The sequence below is a fragment of the Saccopteryx leptura genome, chromosome 3 (assembly GCF_036850995.1).
Source record: "Saccopteryx leptura isolate mSacLep1 chromosome 3, mSacLep1_pri_phased_curated, whole genome shotgun sequence".
NCBI lineage: Eukaryota > Metazoa > Chordata > Mammalia > Chiroptera > Emballonuridae > Saccopteryx > Saccopteryx leptura.
This window is the reverse complement of record NC_089505.1, coordinates 242,063,063-242,074,552: the sequence shown is the minus strand read 5'-3', so window position 1 is coordinate 242,074,552 and position 11,490 is coordinate 242,063,063. Positions and strand designations below refer to the sequence as shown.

The window sequence follows — 11,490 nt, the reverse complement described above, 5'->3', positions numbered from 1 at the left end:
CATGACATTAAGTGAAGACTTGCTATCCCTGATTCACACTTTAAAGGGTGCACAATTGTTTCTACTTGTTCTGAACAAATAGATCAAATCCAATTCAGCAAGGGAAATGATCTAAAGGCCATATTTAACAAGAGACACATGGTTTCTCTTTAAAAACAGTTAGAAACACATGTGTGCACATAGTCTTTACTATAAAGTTTAAGCAAACTGTGCTTTGAATGGCCAATTTTTCAAATGAGAAGGGCATTCTGGGTCCACATAAACTCCTGCCCATGGGAATTCTGAACTCAGCAGTCACAAACTCAAAAGTTTATTGAGAAGGTAACATAAATAATAAACCAAGACAATTGTGATGCAATAGGAAATGGTGGCGTCTATGGCTAATGGAGAGCACACACCTCATTTAAAGAAGACAGCTACTATCCCCTTCCTTGCTTTGTGTCTGCGCAAGAATGAGTCCACTGTGATCAGAGTTTCATATATATATTATATAATTTTATTATTTTTTTCTGAAGTAAGAAGCATAGGGGAAGCAGATAGACTCCTGCATGAGCTTGACTGGGATCCACCCACATGCCCACAAGGGGGCGATGCTCAGCCCCTCTGGGGAGTTGCTCCACTGCAATGGGAGCCATTCTAGCACCTGAGGTGGGAGGCCATGGAGCCATCCTCAGTGCCCACACCAACTTTGCTCCAATGGAGCCTTGGCTGCAGGAGGAGAAGAGAGAGAGAGAGAGAGAGAGAAAGGAGAAGGGTAAGGGAGGAGAAGGAGATGGGCACTTCTCCTGTGTGCCCTGGCTGGCAAATGAACCTGGGACTTCCACATGCTGGGCCAACGCTCTACCACTGAGCCAACTGGCCAGGGCCCAGAGTTTCTAATTTTTCAAGAGAAACGAGAAGTGCTTATTTTTTTGTAAGAAACTCCTAATCTTAAAAGTATTGTATGGGGTGCCTCCTGCTGTGGACCACCAGTTCCCTGTCCATGCATAGAGGCCATCTACATTTGAAAATCACCTATACTTGTTCTCAGTCATCCTGGAAGGAAGTGTAGGCACCTGTAAGAAGAAGTCCAGCCCGTAATGACAGGAAAGATTCTGGCCTACTCTCCCAGACCTATCTTCCCCTGTGCTCACCTCCCACTTTGCTCACCTCCCACTTTGCTCTTTAGCCCTGCTGAGTGAACTGTAGCTTCTCCAATGTGCAAGGACCAGAGTCAGCTTCAACCTTAATCTAAAACCTTAGAAAAAGAAAGGGTCACTGTCAGCCTGAGCTAAGACTGTGTAGAAATTCTAAAGTATGTCCACAACTGTTTTCTACATTTCTTCCATTAAATGGTGGGCTTGAAAACTAGTTGGGCTTCTGTGACAAGTTCAAACAAGAGAGTATGTGGGAATGATGCTATTGGGCTTCCCAGGTTAGGGCATGAAAGGCAACACAGCTTCCACCTTGCTTGCTACAACTCTTCCTCCTGGTGCCTTCAGCTGCCATGTAAGCATTCTCAATGCCTGGGAGCTGCCATGCTGTGAGGAAGCCCAAACCAGCTCATGGGGAGAGACACCATGGAGAAGTTCTGAGGTGGCATAGAAAGAATTGTTGGGCCAGTCCCCCAGTGGCTCTAGCTTCCTGCTCTTTTAGCTCTTTTTGACCTGACTACAACTGCCTGAGAGACGGTGAGCCAGACCCACCTTTCCCAAATCCCTGACTCATGAAAACTGTGAGAGATGAAATGGTTATTATTGTGATAAGCCACCAGTTTTGGGGTTGATTTGTTATGCGATCTTTGAAAAAGTACCCAAAGTTTGGACTATGCCAGAGGCAGCTTCAATGTGTATGTTGCATAGTCTAGTCTGGTATCCTGGCTTCTCTGCCCTTGATTCTGTGCACTTATGGACCAAATCCCGTCATTCTCCCCGTGAAACTTTCAGAGGGAGCCAGAGTGATTAGCCAAATTAGTCAACATTACCTGTATTGCATGACTCATTGGCAGTTTGGCTAGCCTGAGCCTTTGGGTCAGGTCTACTACTCATCCAATCAGCAACCACTCTTGTTTGCTGTCACAGTTTGCCTGTTCAGGGGACTGTAAGTATGGCTCTCTTGGTCTGAAGTTAGGGTGTCAGGTGTCCAGTGGACCTGTGTGGTACCTGTGCCTTCTCTCTGCTGTTCCATGCTGTGCTCTGTGCTTTAGAATCAGCCCACTCCCAACACTTACTCATCTTCACAGTCTCAATTCAACATTGCCTTCCTTGCAAAGCCTGACAGGTTTCTTCAGAGCCCTCCTTTGGCTCTTTGCATTCCTGCCCCACTTCAGAAAACTCAATGGCTTCCTATTCATCCCTCCCAGCAGGTTAACTGCAACTGCTGCTGAATGACTGGGCCTGGGACTTAATCATTTCAGTATTCCCAACGCTGGCCTCTGCTGCTGGCTCCTAGCAGGGCTGGAGAAATCTTTGTTGAATAAATAGATGTATTTAGGTAAAAGAGGAGAAAAGGAGCCATCACACGAGCCACTCTTGAGTTTGGAATGCTTCTCATGTCTAAGTTGAAGGGCTGGGTTCTGGTTTACTCCTCTTCCAACATTTTGATACTGGCTAATTGATTATGTCATTCTGTTAACTGAACTAGGAACAGGTTGTGTCCTAAGTATGTGGTCTGGAACTTGAAACACATTGTTCCCTCATAAAAACAATGTTACAAGTCGGTGGTTTTCAGATTAAAAATCAAGCAAACAAAAAAAGTCATGAAACTCTCTTCAAAAGAAATTGCTCCTTGAAGCTCACTTTCCCCCTGCTTTCTACATCCTCTAACCCCACCCTATCAGCAGCAGATATCCAAGATAGACACCTGCAAGCTCAGATTTGAAGCCACAGCCATAAACCAGTGTTGGGCCGAAGCACAACCTAGAAAGCCCAGAAAATACCTGAAGTAAAGGCCTAAGGTGGTTGTAAGCTGCCTAAAGCTTATCGGGAACATAACCAGAGGCAGCAAAAGGTATCTACAGGAAAAGCAATAATGCAATTAATTTCTATTTATTCAGTGCTCACTTTAGATACCTTCTTTTAATTCTTGGAACAGCTACGAAATGGGGAAAATAATAAAGATCTACTTTGGAAGTTGTTGGGGATAGAGATAATGTATGTAAAATGCCTGTGCTATGTGGCCTAGAATAAATGTTTGTTGATTGTGTGGTCTCCTTTTCAGTCTGCCAAGGAGTCCCACCAGCCTTGGAAGGTCTGTGCTCATGGGTCAAGGTCTTGAGCCTCATGACAGGTGGTGAGTGCCTGAGAGTTCACATCAGGAAGAGTCCTCATTTGGGGTTAAGCATGCTAGCATGGAAGTTGAAACATGTAGGTCCAAATCCTGGCTTTTCTAATTACTAGTATGTACATCTGTTTCCTAATCAGTGGAAAGCAGATGATGATAACGATGACGACGATGAAGATACCTGTCCTCTCAGGTTGATGGAAGCTTACATGCATCGATACACCTGAGAACAGAGCACCCGGGAACGCTCACAAATGTTAGCTGTCAGGGTCATTGCTTTCTCCTTTGCTCCCAGAGATAGAAGCATACGCACTCCAACAAGAGTGTCTCTCACTCCTTTTTTTTTTCTTTTTTGGCTCTTGAATTTTTTTGCATCCCAAACATCTGAGTCAGAAAGTCAAGGGTGGAGACCAACAATCTGCATTTCAACAAAGGCTTCCAGAGAGTTCTGAGGCATACTCTAATTTGAGGACCACTGTTAGAGATCAAACTGCTGGAATCACTTGTTTAAGACACTCTCACTCTTTAAGCTCTCAGAGTCCTGAGTTATGTATGTAAAATAGATATTGCCACAAAAATGACCCCTGGAAAAATTTTCTACTTGCTACACTAAGACACCCTAGTAAAGGCAGCATTATTTTAAATGTCTCTGAACCACTTTTACAAAGTGGTCATATATTTAATTCCCTTCTAAATTCTAAATTGAAAATTACTTTCATATTGTTGGCACCTATCATATGTGGCTTGTGTTAGATAGACTTATTCTGTGTTACTACAGAATACTCACTTATTCAAGTAATCACAATTCAACTCTTTGAATGTTGATATAGCACCTACCAGTTTATAGCAACCTTTTGTGCGTTAGGAAAGAACAGACAACAGACCTGCTTTAATTTTTCAGATTTTTATTTTAAAAATAAACATTTTCAATGGCATTTGGAAGTTTATACTTGTAAAGAATTTGAGTGAGTTTGGGGAAATTTTCTTTAGCTCTTTAAAAATGTCTGGAGTTCCCTTGACCTTCTCTCACATTGATGTCCATATAAGAGAAGACTTTCCAGGATTTTGCTGCTTTCATTGAGTTCTAGATTCCAGGTACAAAGAAATTATATCTTAGGTTCTGGAGGGTTTGCTGGATAGAAGACTTGTCCTAATGGTGCTCTTTGAGCCATTTTAGGGCAATGACAGAAGGCCTGGAAGAGGAGAGCTGAATAAAAGTCATTTGGATGCTCAGAGGGAGGTTACAACTTGTTGAAATACTACTGCTTTGTCTCCGACAAGTTCTAGACTAGATTACTTAAAATAATGATAATAATAACTCCTGGTGCAGAAAAAATGGGGCCCAGAGATGTGCTTGACATAGTGGGTGCACCAGCACGTTCCATGGTTGCAGCACTGGTTTTGACCACACAACTCCATTTTATCACCCAAGGGCTGGGCTCTTCCGAGTAGAATATCCTTTTAAGGCCATTAGGCAGGGTGGCCTTACATTAGTAGCTGTCAGAGGAAAAAAATGTGCACTAATTGTCACACAGAAGAAAATGCCTGACAAAATGTTGGATTCCAGCACAGTGACTCACTTAGTCAAGATTACTGAAAACACTGGCTGTGTGATGACAGGAATGACAGCTGACAGCAGATCCCAGGTACAGAGGGCATGCTATGAGGAAATGCGAGCATTGTGTGAGGCTCCTGTGGACACACTCTGCCAAAGAGTTGCTGGTGTTTCTCAGGTCTACATGCAGGATGAGGCTGAAATGAGGACTTTTGGTTGCTGCATGATTTTAATTCGTATCGTTGAAGAGCAAGGCTCTCAGGCAAACCAGTGTGATCCTGCAGGTTACTACTGTGGGTTTAAAGCTGCTGCAGCAGGAGTAAGACAAACCAAGCCGACCAGTTTTCTTGAGGAAAAAAAAGTGAAGAAAAAATTTAATTGGACATTTGAACAGGCAGTGAAAACTATGATTACATGCCTGACTATGGTTTTATAAATTTTTCAAACCTTCAGAATTAGAGTTGCACCAAAGTTGTGAGTTCGATCCCTGGTCAGGGCTCATATGGGAAGCGAACAATGAATGCACAATTAAATGGAACAAAATAAATGCTTCTCTCTCTCTCTCTCTTTCTCTCTCTCTCCAAATCAGTTAATTAAAAAAATAGAATTTCAAGTAATTACAGCAGAAAACCCTAAATTCAGAATTCTTACAGAAGCAGAGATGGACACTTATCTTGTTGCTATAGCAGACAGACTAAACATTGTAGTTAAACTAAATCCATGATACCACTTGCTGGTGTGTTTGGTGTCCACAGACCACCATTACGGAGCCCCTGGATTGAAAAAAGGAACTTCTCTCACTCCTTCTGCCACTGAAGTGGTTAAGACTCTATATAAATAAAAACAGTGCTTTTTGGAGAAATATAATAATAATAAAGTTTGAAAGACTTTTGGAAAAGTAGCAGTCATTGGCATTCAGCCTAAGATTTTAAAAAACAAACTAGGTCAGCCTGACCTTTTCATCGCTTGATACTGTTTCTAGAGTCATCTATTGAGAAAACATAATAGACACAAAGTCTGGAGCATAAGAGAGACTCAACCCATATTTGTTGACTGAATAAATGGAGACTTTTGCAAGGCTTTTGATAAGGTCTTTAATGACTTGGTTGATACAGTGATAGCACAATGCAGGCTGGATTCAAGGGCAATTAGCTGGGTTAGACTTGCCCAGAAAATGCCATGCATACCAGCCCGGAGGCAGAGTGCTAATGCTGGGCGATCTCTCTCCAGAAAACTCTCCGTGACAGGGATGCAACATAGAGAACAGGCTCTTTGAATAATGCCGGAAGGCAAGGTATATATGTGCTGAGGAGTGGAATCCAGACCAACAGACTTTACTTAGCAATTAAAAAAATTATTTGTTGATTTTTAGAGAGAGAAGAAGGGAAACAGAGAGAAAGAGCTTCACTCATTCGTGCTGTCATTGGTTAATTCTAGTATGTGCCCTGACAAGGGATTGAACCCACAACCTCAGAATATAGGCTATACACTCTAACCAACTAAGCTACCCAGTCAGGGCCTACTTAACAATTTTTAAACCCCTTTATTCCTTCTTGAATATATGCAACACCTACTTACTGTAGGCAATTTGAGAAATATAGGAAAAGTTAAGGAGGAAAAGAAAAAGAATTCATGATCTCCCTTTACTCAAATATAACCACAGTTAATGGTAATGTATCTTTTCAAAATGCTGGTTTAATGTATACACATTTTTAAACCTAGATGAGTTAAGTTGAGATCTCTTTTCACTTAAACTAAACTCTTGTAGAGTATAATTTGTACTGATTATGTAACATTCCATCATACCTGGCTCTGCACATTTGCTGAGCCAAAATAAGTAATAGCAAACATAGTAGCAAATATCCACAAGGTATTTTATTAAGGCTCAGGTACTGTTCTAAGGGGTTTACACTGAACCTTTTTAATCTCCAAAATAACTCTATGAGGTATTATTATTATCCTTATTTTACAGATAAAAAAAGAAACACAACTTAGAGTTTAAATCACTTGCTCCAAATCACCCAGATATTAGGTTGTGTGGGAGCAGGAGTTTTTCTCCTTTCTGAAGTCAGTTCTGATAGTTTACATTTATTACATGGTATGGGAATAAAGAGCCACCTGGAAAAGAAATTAGGTAGATTTTCATATTACACTTTACCTTAGTATAAATTCCAGATGAATCAAAGACTTCAATATAAAAGATGAAATCTTAAATATGCAAAAACAGTGGTTTTCAGTGCTGGTTTAGAGTCACCTGAAGGATTTAAATAAGAATTATCTATTTAAATCAGAATCTCTGGAGAGAACGGAGGCCCTGGTATTTTATAAAAGCCTCCCTTTCCCCATGATTGGAGTGTAGCCAGTGTTGAGAAGCATGGACCTAAAGAAAAAATGTGCAGAATTAAAAATACATGTGGGAAAAGAGAAAGCTTTCTATATGATATATAAAACAAAAATTCTAAAGAAAAAGATGATCAATTTAGGGGGAGTTGTTATTTAATGGGTATGGAGTTTCAGTTTGGGAAGATGCAAATTTCTGGAGAAAGATGGTGGTAATGCTTGCACAACAATGTGAATCAATGCCCTTCATGCCATTGAACTGTATGCTTCAAAATGGTTAAAATGGTAAATTTCATGTTATAATATTTTACCACAATAACAACTTGCACTACAAAAAAATCATAGGAACAATCAAAACATAAATAACAGACTGGAAAAAAATATGTAACCTATTATAAAAGGAACTTATATATAAAGAGCTTCCACAAATCAATAAAAAAGAACAACTCAATGTAAAAATAGATAAAAGATATGAAAATACAGTTTATAGAAAATACAAAAAGTTCTTAAACATAAGAAAAAAGAGCATTCTCACTAATTGTGAGAAAAAGTAAAATTAAAACTACACTAAAATATTATTTTCACTTAGATTAAGAACGATAAAAACAGTTGGCTAACTCAGTGTGTTGATAAGGGCCTTAGGAAAAAGTTACTTTTATTTATTACTGTTGGCAATAAGATACAATATACACTGGTATATTGTCTATAATGGGCAATATCAATTAAAATTCCTAATGTGCACACAATTTGATCTCATAATTCCACATTCTAGAAATTTATTTTATATAAATATTTATGTACAAACTGATGTGTGTATAAGATTATTAACTACAATATTTTTAAAATGGCATAAGTAGTTCCCAACATCTATCAATAGAAGAATTCACTGGGGAACAATTTTTTTTCCCATCTTCTGTTGTATGAGGTTTTAGAACTGTTTCTATATATTTCTGCATCGCTGATTCCAAATCTGAAATCCGTTTTTTGGTGCATGCTCTAGTTTTTATACAATTTTAATTTCTTTTTGTTACAGTTAATGGCATGCATTGGTTTTTTAAATTGGAGTTAAAGGGCAAAGACTCTTGGATTGAACGTAAGCACAAGGCAATTAATGTTTTATAAACAGAACTTTTACATAATTGTAGTTGTTTTGAAATGTAAAAAGTTATCCGATAAAAACACCCTCTTATTTTGTTTTAAGATTGAATCATGGCTTCTCCGAGTAAGCGTAAATGTAAAAATAGTCCTGACACCTTCTGTTATATATGTGGCTGTTACACACTTCAATGTCAAAGGCACAATATTTCATCATTTGTGACACATGCATATATTGCCTATTTTCAAATTCCCCTTGGCGATCAAGACAAGAATTGGGCTCCTCATATTGTGTGTCATAATTGTGAGGAAATGCTTCGTGACTGGACAAAAGGAAAACACAAAGGAATGCCTTTGGGTATTCCCATGGTTTGGCATAAACCTAAGGACCACAGCAGTGACTGTCATTTCTGTCTGATCCATACAAAGGGCATCGGCAAGAAAAAACGGCATATGATCGCATATCCTAATATTCCTTCAGCAATACGACCTATCCCACACTCTGAGACACTCCTGGTTCCAGTTTTCAATGGTTTTATTTCTTCTAAGGATGAAGAAAGTGAACATGGTGATCAAGTGTATTTTGATAAGATGCATGAGGAAATGGTTGTAGAATCTGAAGGGTCTTCTTCTGATGCCAAGCAGTCATTAACCCCTCAGCACTTTAGCCAACCCAAATTGAATGACTTAGTAAGAATGACATAAAAATTGTCCTCGACTTTCTGAAGTATGAGGAGCATAACTGGATCATTTGTGTGGATCTTAAAATGGTAAATTTCCTGCTAGGACAACAGAGAGGTTTCACAAAGTATCCTTGCTTTCTGTGTTTGTGGGACAGCTGAACTCAGGAGAAACACTGGACACAGAAGGAGTGGCCGAAATGTGAAGCCCTGGAAGTAGGGATGCAAAATATTGTGAATGAACCTATAGTTAATCGAGACAGGATCATTTTTCCCCCACTTCACCTACATCAAACTTGGCTTATTGAAGCAGTTTGTTCAGGCTTTGAATAGAGAAAGTGACTGTTTTCAACATATTATTTCTGCTTTTCCTGCCTTGTCTTTTGAGAAGATAAAAGCAGGTGTATTCGATGGACCTCAAATTCGAACCCTCATATGTGACAAAGAATTTGCCAGGAAGATGAATAAGAAGGAGAAAGCAGCATGGCAGTCTTTTGTGGCAGTTACAGAGAACTTCCTTGGCAACAAAAAAGCAGAAAACTATGAACTTCTGGTTCAAAGGATGCTGTTGGCTTTCTGCGACATTGGATGTAACTTGAGCATTAAGATTCACTTCCTGAGACCCTGGCCAGTTAGCTCAGCGGTAGAGCGTTGGCCTGGCATGCAGGAGTCCCGGGTTCAATTCCTGGCCAGGGCACACAGGAGAGGCACCCATCTGCTTCTCCACCCCTCCCCCTCTCCCTCCTCTCTGTCTCTCTCTTCCCCTCCTGCAGCCAAGGCTCCATTGGAGCAAAGATAGCCCGGGCGCTGAGGATGGCTCTGTGGCCTCTGCCTCAGGCACTAGAGTGGCTCTGGATGCAACAGAGCAAAGCCCCAGAGGGGCAGAGCATCGCCCCCTGGTGGGCGTGCCGGGTGGATCCCGGTCAGGCGCATGTGGGAGTCTGTCTGATTGCCTCCCTGTTTCCAGCTTTGGAATAATGAAAAAAAAAAAAAAAAAAAAAAGATTCACTTCCTGAACAGTCACCTTGATAAGTTTCCCAAAAATCTTGGAGCTGTTAGTGATGAGCAGACTACTGCTGGAGCATCAAACAAGATTGTCCTCAACAAGTACACAAACGCAAGAGCTACAAACACAAATTTTTGCCTGAATAGAATTTAAATAAGTTTTGAGCAAGTTTTATAATTAAAATAAGTGTTTTTATATGTTCTTTTTTAAAATTGTAGACAAATTCTGATGCAATCATATCTTTTAGTGTATTAGTGTATTTACTGCATTATATAAATTATTATATTTTCACAAAGATGATGCCCAAGAAGACATTCTACTTCATTGTGTTAAATTAAACTTTGAAAATTTTACAATAAGATGAAAACCTAAAATCTTGAATTGCAAAAAACTGTAGCTTACAGAGAAAAACTAATGTCAGATTTGAGATCAGCACACTCAAAATAGGTAAGATCAAGTATTTTTGTGGATGCAACAAAAATTTTGTTCCCCAGTGTTTCAAAATATTTTTGATATGTTTATTGTGTATACTTAGGAGTAAGCTGGAGGATATTTAAAAAATAAGGCAGATTTATATATGCTATATGGAATGGTTGTAGCTATGTGAAAACAGCAAGTTTGAAACAGAGAAAGAATATAAAATAGATGTAATTTTACGCATGTAAAAATATGGTAAGAAAAGTGGTCTCTGAGAAGAGGACTGGGATATAAAAATGACATTTTTCACTGTGTGCTTTTCTTAATCATGACTTTAAAAGAAAACTTTATGAATGTTTAATCTCTCCAAAATAATTATTTTTCTTTAAATGAAGCTTCACTGGGGAGGAAAAGAGCTCTAGAAATGGGATCCAGTGGAACAGAGAGTTGAGGGCTTGTTGTTGTCTGCTTTTGTTTTTAAACAGTTGGGGGAACACTCAGATATTTTTTATGATGCAGGGATAACATCGGAAGGAAGAAAGAGGCTGCTGAGGCCAGTTATTTGGGGAGTAAAATCAAGATCGCAAGGGAAGCCTTAGCTTTGGACCAGAGCAGACACAACCTCTTCCCAGAAATAAGGGGAGGACTGGTCCCGAGAAAGACGAAAGTGGGGCAAGAGGGTCCAAAGAGCTCAGAAGAGATGGACATCCTGGTAGGCAGGTGTAAACTAGATAGGTAGGTATGCATTCCTTGAATCCAGCAGTGGCTGTGTGGACTCAGCTGGTTCACTGGCTTCTGGGGAAATTGAATGTCACGGTTACTTTTTGCCATAACCTCCCAGCTGGCCTTTTAACTTCAGTGGCAGGTGCCATCCAGAGCCTTTCTAGATCTATCTGGTCTGCTGACAGACTGAGGTCGACATCTGCACTAGGATCTCAGAAAGGCATTTGGGTTGGAGCTGAGTCACAAGTTGTGTGGTGGTTTCAAAGCCCTGGCCAGGCCTCTCACTTCTGAAAGATGAGGTTCTAACTGCCCTGGAGTGCTGCCTCGATTAGGGCTTGACTAGGGTCTTGCATTGTCTGGAGGGACTGAAGCTCCAGCCTCATAGTCTTTATTTTCTGTGGAAATCCTAAGAT

The 11,490-nt window shown here is 40.0% G+C and overlaps 1 pseudogene; it reads left to right on the top strand.

Annotated features, from left to right (window-relative positions):
* Window positions 1-4,802: 4,802 nt before the first annotated feature.
* Window positions 4,803-5,252, top strand: LOC136397875 (proteasome subunit alpha type-6 pseudogene; annotated as a pseudogene).
* Window positions 5,253-11,490: the final 6,238 nt, after the last annotated feature.